The sequence below is a fragment of the Chinchilla lanigera genome, unplaced genomic scaffold (genome assembly GCF_000276665.1).
Source record: "Chinchilla lanigera isolate Chin_1 unplaced genomic scaffold, ChiLan1.0 scaffold00028, whole genome shotgun sequence".
Lineage (NCBI taxonomy): Eukaryota > Metazoa > Chordata > Mammalia > Rodentia > Chinchillidae > Chinchilla > Chinchilla lanigera.
Genome location: NW_004955429.1, coordinates 22,144,204 through 22,154,115, shown reverse-complemented (window position 1 = coordinate 22,154,115; position 9,912 = coordinate 22,144,204). Strand labels below are relative to the sequence as shown.

At 42.2% G+C, this 9,912-nt stretch overlaps 1 long non-coding RNA gene across 3 annotated transcripts in view; it reads right to left on the bottom strand.

The window, feature by feature from the left end:
- Positions 1-702: 702 nt before the first annotated feature.
- The window catches only part of LOC102021786, a 20,419-nt gene continuing 11,209 nt past the window's right edge, over positions 703-9,912 (bottom strand). For 2 of the 3 annotated variants that reach the window (XR_001234464.1, XR_001234463.1), the window contains exons 2-4: positions 9,074-9,430; positions 2,421-6,872; positions 703-1,950 (exon numbers count right to left, since the gene is read on the bottom strand). This is a non-coding gene — a long non-coding RNA (uncharacterized LOC102021786). The remainder of the gene's footprint in view (positions 1,951-2,420; positions 6,873-9,073; positions 9,431-9,912) is intronic. The other variant, XR_001234465.1, reaches the window with a different exon arrangement.

The window sequence follows — 9,912 nt, the reverse complement described above, 5'->3', positions numbered from 1 at the left end:
CAGTACTAGGAAGAAAGGAAAAAAAAAGCAGGGAGGAGGAGTGGAGGAGGAGGCTGGCCTTCCAGTGGATTTGGGGGAAGGAATTTCTGTTTTGGGAGGAGCAAGAGCTTGGGTCCACAGTGCCACCTGCAGGGGTGGGGAGGCTTGGCATGAAGGGAAGAGGTCACTAAATCATTCAGGAACAGGTCAGTTACCAGGGGGTCTTTGGCCCATTTGAACTGCGTGTGGCATTTTCACCAAACCAAAGCTACGCAGGGACTGGTCACTGTGGATTTGCTTGGGGAGCTGCTGTGCCCTAACTGGGATGCACTCCACCGAGAGTTCCTTCGACCCATGACAAGGCCCAGAGGCCAGGTCCCATGATTGCTTGCCATGGCAGACGTCCCTCTCCAGTTAGCTGGGGGGGACTTCGCAAAGGCAAGGAGAGGTGCGAGGGAATTGCTGGTTGCTCATCGCTGGTGAAGTCCAATTTAAGCGCAGCCCCACTGCCCGCTGCAGAGGAGACAGACCAGTCCCACAAGCAGTGGGTAAGAGCACGGGCTTCTGTCTCTGTCCGTCTTGGGTTCAAATCCCAACCAGGTGCTGGGTATGGTGTAATCCCAGCATTGGGAGGCTGAGGCAGGAGGATCACTACAAGTTGGAGGCCAGCCTGGGCTACAAAGTGAGTTGAAGGCCAGCCTGAACTGCATAGGGAAATCCTGCCTCAAAAAGACAAAAAAAATAAATCCAGCCAGGGCACACTTAGTCTCCAACGGGACTGGGAGTAGGTGAGCACATCTGTGTCCAACAACTACAAGGTCAGAGCTATATGTTTTGCACAATAGGGAATTTTTATTAATTTGGATTTTTATAACTATTTCATTAACTTATTCTTTACCCTAGTGACTGCTTTGGGGGGGCTCCCTTGTACAGTCAGTGCCCAAGTAGGGTTCTCCTTCAACTCACCTAGTCCCACCTTCCCCCAGCCCAAGAGCTGGGTGCGCCAGCTAAGTGTTGCTTCCACCGTCTGAAAATGGGGTGGTGAATGGACCCATCCTACAGGGTTTGTAAAGTTAAATACAGCAATGTCCCTACGACTCTTACCAGGCTATGGAGTATACAGATGCTCCATAAGCTGTGACTTTGACTTTAGTAAGTCTTCCTGTGGAAAAAAATGTATTGCGCCGCGTACAGTAGACCTCAGTACTGTACACAACTCCTGAAATGATCCCGGGCTTAAAGAGGGAACACAGGGCGGGGCTCCAGGAAGCAAGGAGGAAGCGCGTCCCAAAAGACAGAGAGCGACGACCCAGCCGCCTCTGGACGCCCACCGACGTTAGGGAGCCCACTCTGAACGGAGATCCAGGCTCTAACTTGAGCTCGGCTCCTGGTTATGAAAAACAAAATCCACGAGCACATCTGTGCTTCCCAGAGTAGAAGAGACGTCCTTTGTGGAGGAGCGGCCAGAACTGCGTGCGTTTGGACAGCAGCAGCAGGTGATCACCTCGCGGGCGCCCTGGCTTCGGCTGGGGACCTGCCAGGCCCAGGCGGGAACTCCGGTCCTGAGAAAGAGGCTGGAGCTGGTGGCTGCTGCGCAGCCGCGTCGTCCTCCGCCCTTGCACATGCGCACACCACAGTGAGTGCAAGGTCAGGGCTGCGCAGCGCAGGTTCTTCCAACCAAGTCCGCCCTTCCGTGCGTTCAGGAAATGACAGCTTATGCTTTCCACGGACGTTTTGCTGTTTCCAAAGAGCCATTATTTCATGTCAGGTACAAATATATGGGTCCAGGTGGATTCATGATACTGGATAGGTTCCACATTTACCAGTACAACTGAAACAATCACTTTGGAAACCAGAAACCTTTCAGCCAAGAGGTTCATTCTGGATTTGAGCGTTTTTGTGGAATGTTTCTGTATTTAAGGCTTTATGTGTTAAAAACTTCTATCCTATTTTCTAAGGCAAAATTCAGTGCTAAAAGGAATGACAAAGAGAGAAGTTATTGATGAACTTTTGAGTTGCAAACCTTTTTACTAACTGGATTTTGGAAATAAATTCTTTCTCCTTTCCCTCCCTGCCCCTCCCTCCTCCTCTTCCTCCTCCTCCTCCTCCTCCTTCTCCTCTCCCTCTCCCTATCTCTTTCTTTCTTTCTTTCTTTCCTCCTTCCTTCCTTCCTTCCTTCCTTTCTTTCTCTTTCACAATACTGCGGATAAAGCCCAGTGCCTTTTCACTAGGCTACATCTACAGCCATTTTAAAAATATTTTATTTTGAGACAGGGTCTTGCTAAGTTACCTGTGCAACCCAAACTTGTGATCTTCCTTACTCAGTCTCCCAGAGTAGTGCTAGAAATAGCTTCTGATAGGCAGAATGTGTTTCCCTAAAGACCTTCCTGTCCCAACCCCCAGAACCTGTGAATATGTTACCTTTAAAGAGACTATCTTACCTTTCTAAGGGACTATGCAGATATTATTAAGGATCTTGAGATGGGGAGATTATCTTGTATTAATAGGGTGATCCCAAACAAATCCCATAGGTCTTTCAATAGCAATTTTCCCTGCAGTAGTTAGAGGGACATGTAATCACAGATGAAGAGGATTTGTTGGTTTTGAAGACAGAGGAAGAGGCTATAAGCCAAGGACTGTTGGCAGTTTCTAGCAGGCGGAAAAGACAAGGAACCAAATTCTTCCCTAGAACCTGCAGGAGGGAATGCAGCTCTGGAAACATTTGATTTTAGCCTATTGAGACCTGTGTTGGACTCTAACTTAGGGAACTAAAAGTTAATAACTGTGTTCCTTTAATCCATTAAGTTTATGGTGATTTGTTATGGCAGGCATGGGAACGTAATACACAGCTGAAATTATGTAAGTTTCCATTAGTCATTTTCATGACATACTGTAGATTTATTAGCTATTTAAGAGCAAATCCTAGCATAGCAATTCTTATTTTGATATTTTCATTATCGGGTCCTATGTCCTAATTTTTTCTTTTCTTTTCTTTCTTCTTTCTTTTTTGTGCTTCTAAGGATTGAATCCAAGGCCTTACATCTGATAAGCAGGTGCTCTCCCTTGAGCTACAGCCCTAGCCTCTGTTCTAATCTTCTTCTCCTCATTTCTCTCAAGATTTTATGGTCCATAGTTTGTGATTCCATATTGTAAATATGGAAATGGTACATGGTGTTATTCTCCAAGAATCCCTGCTTTTAAAACCCAAGAGGGAGAACTGGCTCTATGCCCCAGGGCGTGCCCAGCAAGATTAAATGCTCTAAGCATGGGAACCAGGCCCTGTAGAACAAGATATAAATCCTTGAAACCATTTTTATGAAACATAAACACGGAGTTAGCATGAGGGCCACAGTTTCTGGGTGGCTGGTTCAAACTTTGGCAATAAAGATTTAGAGGGAAATTTCTCCAGTTTTAATGGCTTCCAGATGTTCTTCTGGTCCCAGCTGAAATTGTTTTCATCATTTTGAGTTAATATTTGTGTCAGCACCAGCGTTTTGTTGTATTATATCCAAATTGGTGGTAGTGACCTATAGACATAAGCAAATCCCAAATAAGCATTTAACCTAGCAGCTCATGTATATATTCCATCACAGCTTATTTAATTAACAATTTCATATTAGGATAACTGTGAGAATGTTCTACCACATGATTCTGTCTGATGACAAGCAGTCACTAAAATGTAATATCCTATTTTAACAATGGCCAGCATCACACCCGACATCCAGTAGGATGGCAACAAGAATGTCAGATGGTAGTTTAGGTGTGATTTGGTGGGGGGGGGTAGCTGAGACTTCTAGAATGTTAAGTGAACTTTACTGTGTGGACAAACTATTCCTCTACTTATTTAGTCTTTTATGTCTTATAATAAAGTTTAACTTTCCCCTTACAGATCTTGCAGGGTCTTTCAAAAGCTAAATACTAACACTTCATCATTTTTTTTACTGCTGTATACAACATCTTCTTATCTATTATGTCTTCCAGATAATCACTACAGGTATAGAGAAATGTTAGTGACTTAAACATTGAACTTCTGCCCAGCAACTTTGCTAAACTTCCACATGTATTTTACCTTTTTCTTCTGTTGTAACACTTACATATTGTATTTTTTGCTTTTAAAATGTTTTGCCTCAAATATCCTTTTGATAGGTTTAAGATTCTAATGAGTGTTCTTGCCATTTTGATTGTTGTTTATATTTCCTGTATATATTTTAATGCTCTCTTACTTTCCACCTTTGCTGTATCTTTTTGTTTTAAATGTCTGTTATTCTTACACTGAGTCTTATAATTCAATATGAGTATAATCCATTTACTATAATGACTATAAAATAAGAATGTCAGATGGCAATAGGTTTGGGTGAATAACAGCCAGAAGTTTATCACAAAGTACAATGGATTTCGTCATGGAATTTAGAATACATGTTCTATTTGCATCAACAGAGGAATAGTGGAGAAATTATTTTTGAGAGGCACTCTAAAAATTCAGATTATCGATAAGACAATTCCGTTTTCTAAAACTCTGCTGTGACTAACTATACTCAATAAAAAGTGACTATGCAGGAGCTGCCCGAACTGCAACTTATTATACAACATAACCTGAAAAGAAATAAATTGCTTATATTCATGCTCCGATTTTCTCTACCTTAAGAATGGAAAGAACATGGCTACCTTTCTAGAAGTCTCTTCTGGGAATTGCTGTCCCATGCACCACCTTGAATTTGTAAGGAAAGAACTACAAAATACTCATGGTGCTGGAGCTTAGTTATCATGGTACTAGTTATGTCACAGGGGATGGGTAGAGTCTGTTCCATTAGAAAGGTGTTTGAAGACCCTGTTCTTGCTTGCTCATTTATGAGGGACTTGATGTATGACTTGCTAATAGAGAAGGTCAGTACTGTCCTGCGGCTTTCCTCGAGGGTTTTTATCTGTGCCTATCCACTAGTGTGACTAGATAATTTTAGGGTTTAACTCACAGGGGCATTTGGCTACATAGGTAATTAGAGGTGTGGATGACTAGCCTCTCACGTCACTTAGCAACCAAATCATTTATGGCTACTGAAAAATAATAGAATCCCTTTGAGCATTTGTGTTTTTAATAAAATGATAATAAATTATTTGACCCTGCACTGCCTTTAATCACTCCTGCGGCCACCTACTTAGCAGAGGACTTCAGGACTTCTATTGCTTATAGAAAGCAAAGGTCCTTTAACTAGAACTGTTAGAACAGAGAATAAATCTTAACACAGAACGCATCAACAGAATGTCCGATGGCATTTAGGCATGATCTGAAGGATCTGACATTTTTTGAATGTTAAATAAACTTCTCTATGTGGGTAAACTGTTTCTCCATTTCTTTAGGCCTTCATGTCTTGTAATAAATTTCCCTTTCCCCACACATATTTTGCATTTAAATTGCAGATTTTTCATAGGGAAAGATGTCCTGATTTCCCCAGGCTGTTCCCAGCTTCCTCCTCACTGGGGTTCACAAAGCAGGGGTCAGCCCCTCCCAGAGTGATTGGCAGGGGCAGAACTGGAACTGACCAGGTTTCAAACAATATGTGTTTTTGTTCTCACGAAGTCTTTCAACAGTGGATAAGCACATCGGAAACCTGAATCACAGACTCACTTCTTTTTGGCTTTTTGCTCACCGCACAGTTGGCCTCATGTCTGTCGGTTCTGCCTCCAGGGATTCAGCCAATGATGGATGGAAGCTACTCAAAAAAATTGCATCTACAGACCTTTCTCTTGTATTGTTCCCTAAGCAATATAGTATGACAACTACTTGCACAACATTTACGTTATATTTGGTATTATACGTAATGTAGAGATGATTTAAAGTATATGGAAAGATGTACTTAGGCTATATGCAAATACTATACCATATTATGTATAAGGAATTCGAGCATCCACAGGTTTTGGTATCTACAAGGGGTTTTGGAACCCATGTTCCACCAGTACTGTGGGACTACTGTAAAAAATCTTCCCAGACTACCCTTAGCCCGCTTCCATGCCTGGGGCCCATTTACATCTGTGATTCAGTCATCTGTGATGTTACCGAGCGCTTTATCATTACTAAAGCAGGGAGCACTATTCTCCCGTTCTCAGAAGCCCAACCCTCTGAACCAAAAAAGACATCCTTTGGCCAACAAAGCTCCTGCCGTTCCCTCATTACAGTGAGTTTGAAACAGTTTGCCGATCCCAGAGGATGGGTTAGGATGTGGTTTAATGTAATATGAAGGATACTGAGACAGACATCCCAGCCTAGATGGTACCGCATATCATGATGATACAAGAAGGACTTGGGCAAAAGTCCTGATCTAATCCAAAACACCTCCTTGTGTTCCCCACCCCCTTGGATCACAGTGCTCAAGCGAATAGGAATAACAACTGTAATAACAGTGAAGCAGGGAGCTAGCTAAGGACACTACACCCACCATACGCTCTAATCCTCAGGTCAACCCGAGAGTGAGCTGCCATTACTACGTTCATCCCTATTTCACAGATGAGCCTGAAGTGGCTGAGGCATTTGACATTTAGATTACACATTTTTTCTCTCTTCTTTTGCTTTCCAAATGCATTCATTCATTCTTTCAACAAAGATTTATTGAACATCTGCAGAGTCCCAGGCCCCATTTTAATCTGCAGAAATTCTTGAGAAGGCTGCCCCCACCTTCACAAATAGCTCTGTTCTAGGAGAAGAAAGAAGACTGTGAGAGCAGTAGGCACCTGAGAAGACAAGGGAATGTGATCCTCAGGCTTCTCTGGTTTCTTGTGCTTTCTGTCCTGAGGGGCAGCAAGAAGAATCAAGTCTCTGGTTGAGATCTGTCATGTTACCTTTGCACCTGGGTTGGGAGAACGACGTCTGGGGAATGTGAAACATTCTTACTTCAGGCTTTCTGCAAAAAACAAAGGGAAAGGTGGGACCTGAGAACGATGGGGAATTCTCAGATCTGAGAAAATTCAAATCTGAAGTCTCCACGGTCTTAGATTTTGACCCTTAGACCAATGGTCCATCCAAAGCAAGGAATCCTCTCTGTAACTGGTCAGAGCACCTCTGCTTGGATACCTTACAAGGCAGTTCATTCCAGTGCTAAACTGATGTTTCTCCTAATACTGTGATAGGAATTTAACTCCACTTAGCTTTCAGTTGTTGGCTCAGCTCTGTCCTTTGATACATGAATACAAGCTGGTCACAAGTAATAAGTCATGAATAAGAGAGCCTTATCTCTCTTTCATAGGAATGCCCTTGCCCATAAAACCAGAAATCTCATCCCTATGAAGACTGTCATGTCTTACACATCAGCTTTCTTCCTATGTTATGATTCCTAAATTCTTCATTATCTCAGGCAGGGCAAGGTAAAGTGGAAATCAATGAACTAGATGCACTCAGGGGTCGTTGGGAGGAACTACTACCAGTAAACACATATTAAAATAATAGGAGGCTGCGAAGGAGGGACTAGGACATCTCTTTGGCCATTAGGAGAGTCCAAGAGATCCTTGGGGCCTCATGTCATGAGGTGTGTATTTGAGCCCCTCCATAATGCTTTGGACACTCAGGGTAGTCTTTTTTTTTTTTTTTTTTCCCCTCCGGTACCAGGAACTGAACTCACAACCTTGCGCTTGCCAGGCAGGCGCTTTTGCCGCTGAGCTAAATCCCCACCCCTCAGGGTAGTCTTTATAATGAAAGGTTGTCTTGTCTGGAAAAGATCTCAGGAAGCAAATCTAATTGCTCTAAGAGGCTACTTTTCCTGGGCAGTTTATGGAACCATCTGGGGAGAATTTGATTTACAAGGAGAAAGAGGGTGGGTGGAACTAAAGTTTATGGATTCTATGATGTGTTTAACTCTCATGAAAACAATCACCACAAACCCTAGTACCATTAAACTCATAACTTCTTTTTTCTACATGTTTGGTAAAGAACTATAATTGAGAAAAATCTAACAATGGTACCCTAGCAACATTCAGTCCATCCAGTTACCAGGAGGTATCCACTTACACATCTGCTATGAGAATAAGGAATTACATTCCAAGGGAGTGTTTTAATAATAAAACCAAAAGACCTAGGTGTATGGGAAGTAGGCTACCAACCAGTATCAATAATGGAAACTTGTTTTTACTATTACTGTTACAGGTTGGTAAATTATTTCATTATTTTGCCTCTCTGGTACTTTCCAAGGAATTTGTTAAGTACATGAAGCTTGATTACTGATCTTGAAGTTTCATAGCTCTATGAATATAATGATGCAAATTTTACTTTACCATAATTTCTTCTGCCTAACAGGATACATTTTCTTCTTTTTTACTTAACTGTGTTAATGGCTGCATTTTACTGATGCATTTTTTTTTAACCATGCCCAGATGGTAGGGCATAGGATCATCTCCATGTTACAGATAAGGGAGCTTAGGCTGAGAAACAAGCTGAGAAGTATCGCATGGGTTCCAGTTAGAACACAAGTAATATACCAGCCTTGTCTCCAGTACTGTTCACTTCGTAGTATTCTTCAGAACATAAACTAACCCATATGGAGATATAAGATTTAAACTTATATAAGCACATTTGAATTCCAGAAAATGTAAAACATTAATAGTATTAATTGGGCATGTATTTAAGCAATTAAAAAGAAAAAATAACTTTTAAACAAAAATAAGAAAGAAATACAAGTCTATTCATCTTTGAACATCTTACCAAAGGTTAGTTTTAAGGGATAACAGCTCCAGGCAATACGTGAGCTGCTTGGTGTAGTGTAAGAACTCAGTCATGCCCACTTCTCTAGGTATCTAAGCAGCCTCAAGATGTCTGCTAGGAGTCAGGTGATTAAAGTGCTTTTAATAAAGAAAATGTTTCATGGTCAAAGGTAAATAGCAGCAAGATGGAAAACAGTCCTAGTTCCAGGATTTAGTGGCAGCTATGTCAGAGTCACAGATCTGACTAGTCTCAAACTGGCCACTCAAAGAGTAAAATTCAAGAAGAGGTCATCTAATTTTTTGGAGGTTTAAGATAAATCCTAGTTGACTGGATACAGTACTCCATTTCTTTGAGGGTAACTCACATTTATGCAAGATGTATTAGTTTTGGCTCTAAAAGAATAATTTTTACCTGACATTTGCAAAGAACACTTCTTAGATTAATTCATCTGGAGAAGCATAAGTTCCTTGTTTCCATTCTACAAACACTTAAATGAGTGTTGGAAACTCAAGAGTCTGTTGTCCTCCTAGCCCTCCTCCATTTCACTTTGAAGAAGGTGAAGAACCACATGTTCTTGTGCCAAGAACATGCATGTGAGAGGTCCATGCAGTATTTTCATCCCTATCTGATATTTCAATATCAGATCCAGAATCCTGTGTTCTTGAGGTGCCTGGAAGTAGGAAGAGGTGGGAATGTTTGGAAGGCAACAACTCCAAAGGCTCAGCACAGTCTGTTCTTAAGGAAGAGGAGCTCCACGGAGGAGATTCCCTAGAAAGGAATAGGGCGCTTGGTATCCAGGCACAGGGAGCGGAGAGAGTAGTATTAGGCACCCCTGAAAAGGACATTGTTCTTCCCTGTCTCTGTCTCTCTGTCTCTGTCTGTCTGTCTCCATGTCTCTGTGTCTCTGTCTGTCTGTCTGTCTCTCTCTCTCTCTCTCACTCTCAGGCTCAGATTCCAGAACACATAGCTCAGCTCTAACTGGTGGTAGAATAAGGGTAGATTGGCAAAGGCAATGTGCGCCCCAAAGACATAATTGAGGGAAATGAAACATGAGGAGCTGGAGGAGGCTGAGGAACACAACCTCCAAGTCATCCCGTTTCATCCCGAGGTTGGGCGCATTGTGGGGCCTTGGCCTACTATACTTTATGTAGGCTTATTTAGCTTAGCTATTTAAATAGCAGAAAGATATATACCTGGAAGCTGCCTGGATCTTAACATTATCACAGTCTCTCTCCCTCCCTCCCTCCCTC